This window comes from Urocitellus parryii, chromosome 12 (genome assembly GCF_045843805.1).
Source record: "Urocitellus parryii isolate mUroPar1 chromosome 12, mUroPar1.hap1, whole genome shotgun sequence".
Classification (NCBI taxonomy): Eukaryota; Metazoa; Chordata; class Mammalia; order Rodentia; family Sciuridae; genus Urocitellus; species Urocitellus parryii.
The window spans coordinates 80,936,174-80,938,741 of NC_135542.1; the positions used below are offsets into that span (position 1 = coordinate 80,936,174).

At 42.0% G+C, this 2,568-nt stretch overlaps 1 protein-coding gene across 2 annotated transcripts in view; it reads right to left on the minus strand.

Annotated features, from left to right (window-relative positions):
• Positions 1-2,407, minus strand: part of Pus10 (pseudouridine synthase 10) — a 76,118-nt gene extending 73,711 nt beyond the window's left edge. Inside the window, exon 1 of one of the 2 annotated variants that reach the window (XM_026387172.2) lies at positions 2,108-2,407. The gene's annotated coding sequence lies outside the window, so the exon portion shown is untranslated. Of the gene's footprint in view, positions 1-2,028 lie in introns of both variants that reach the window. The other variant, XM_026387171.2, reaches the window with a different exon arrangement.
• Positions 2,408-2,568: the final 161 nt, after the last annotated feature.

A 2,568-nucleotide genomic window follows, 5' to 3' on the forward strand; every position in this document is an offset into this window, starting at 1 on the left:
GTGAAATGGTATAATTACGGTCATTTAGATAAGACCACAGTACCTTTCGATTTGTATAATTTTGTAGGTCAAATAAACTTGATAAAAATATGTAGGAGAATGAAGTACTTACCAACAGCATACCATGGAGATACAAGACTTATAATTAGTGTGCTTTACAACCCTTTAAAACTCACTACTTACTTACAAGTTTCTAAATGTTTGTGGCTACTATCAAGAGAAGTTGATTCTTAACTTAAAATAACAAGGGAAACAGTTATATAATTCTGAAGCTCTCTTCACTATAAAAAGCAGTTCAGCAGCCACATTACAAAAAACAGATTGCTTCTGTATAGGTTCTAACTCATGAATGTGTGAGTTATCAGGAAGAAGACAAGCTTGTCTGGACACATGATTGAAAACTTTCAGACATCAGGACTGGTAAATACTTATTCAGGGTTACCTAAGTAAATCTGAGCTCCAGGGTACTTTTAAGAAAGTACTTCAAATGTGGGGAGAACAGCCTCTTAAAAAAATGAAACTGTGGGGGTTGGGGTTGTGGCTCAAATGGTAGAGTACTGGCCTCGCATGTATGAGGCACTGGGTTGGAGGCACTGGGTTCAATCCTCAGCACCACATAAAAACAAATAAAATAAAGATATTGTATCCACCTAAAAATAAAAATCAAATTTAAAAAAAAGAAACTGTGTAGTTAAATCAATATTCTTTACAAGGATCAGAATCCCTTACCCCAGCCCACTGAGTCTGTTTGATGCTAAGAAGGGACTGGGATTCTGTGAGGGCCTGAATATAAACATTTAAAGTGCATCCCTCGGGCTACCCTCACAGAGAAATTGTTTCTGTCTAACCCATTATTTTTTTTCTCCTCTTTTCCATTAAAATAATAAATTCAAAAAGAGAAACAAATACATTTTCTTCAATAGGTGCTTTATAAAGACACGACCTACTGAAGCTTTTCTTGGGCACTCACATAGCTACATTCAGATTTTTTCTCTCTCCTCTTGGCTCAAAGACTAAATGTTATTTCTCCAATAAGTTCACTTAGAATAAAGGTATCATGCTGTCAGCAAATGACACACTACGATCACCTGGCTCTAGAAGTTCCCAAACCTGTTTAGAATTACAAAACCTCCTGTCCTGAATAATTTGAAGTCTAAAAACGCTCAAGAAAAAAACTCGAGTATATGTTAATAATTAAGCTATGATTTACAAACCTCTTAACACCATTCTCATCTAGCAATATTTAGCGACTTCTGGAGCCCATTAAAAGAAGGAAATATGCCTTAAATTTGGTTATTTCTTCTTAATATAATGAAATGATAGGATTTCACAAGACATCAGTGGTGCTATATTAGATTATCTTTGAAAACAAGCCCGGAAGAAAGCGTCTCACGCTGAAAGTTTTCCAGTATTAGTTGCAGTTGTTAGGATTCTTGCTTTTTGTTTACCTATTTGTTTTACAGGGAAAGGGAAAGGGAGGGGGGAACCCCCTCTGGAACAAGTTGCAACAGAACCGCCTCCCACGTGTCAGAATCCCTTCTCCACCAGCCAACCATAACCAGACCAGTCTCTAATTTAATAAAGAGGAACGACTTTCTTCTCATCTCTTGGACGATTACAAAAACCTTTTACCGAACAGGAGGGAAGGAACAGGGTATGAGAAAACCTACTAAAATGATCAGACCTGTCTTACACCGCGAGATCTTTTAAAATTAGCTTCCACACACACGAATGTCACTCCTCGATGGTGTGGGGATGCGGATTTCTAGGGAAGGAGGTGCTGAAGACTTCAGTGAGCAGCAGACAAACTCAGCTATGGACTCTAACTTGGGATGCTGGAAATTTCACCCCCACGGTCCTGGAGTCTGTTTTGGCCAAGTAAGCCCTTACCCTCTTCGCTCAGGTCCAAGAAACTTCGCATTCACCCTTCCCAATAAAGCCACTCCAGCGGTAGGGAAACGAGCCCTTCTAGGGACACCTCTCTAGCACGGGGTCCGCAGCCCCTCACCTCAGACCTCCCCGCCTTACCTTCTCCCAAGATCCCGGAGCCTAATATTTAACCCCTTCCGGCCCTCAGAGGGAACCGGGAAGACTAAAGACAACGCACCTATTGCGCTTTAGCAATTCTGTTCCCCGAGGAAACCAGAGCTTTAGAACGAAAGTACCAGGCCTCTCTGGAGAAGAATGAGTGAACTTCTCCCCCGTTTGTTAATAGGGAAATCTGCAACACTGCTGGCTTACAGCCTCACACCCTGCCTCCCTCACTACTGTAAAAGTGCGTGGGACAACACATCCAGCGGGAGAGGCCCAGTCCCAGAGAAGCTTTCGTGGGACTTTGCATCTAGAACAGTGTAGCCGCTACCAGAAATATCGATGAACACTTACTCCTCAATTTTAGAACAGAAACTCTTTCTAGGGTAAACAAGAAGATGGTGTTTCTTCCGATGAATTAGTGGTATCCTCCTGCCCTCTAGTCGCACCTGGCGAAGTACCACGAGCCTGCTCTGACTTGCAGGAGTGGGCGGGGCGGAGAGTTCGGCTTTCTGCCTATAATGCCTGACGCTCGAG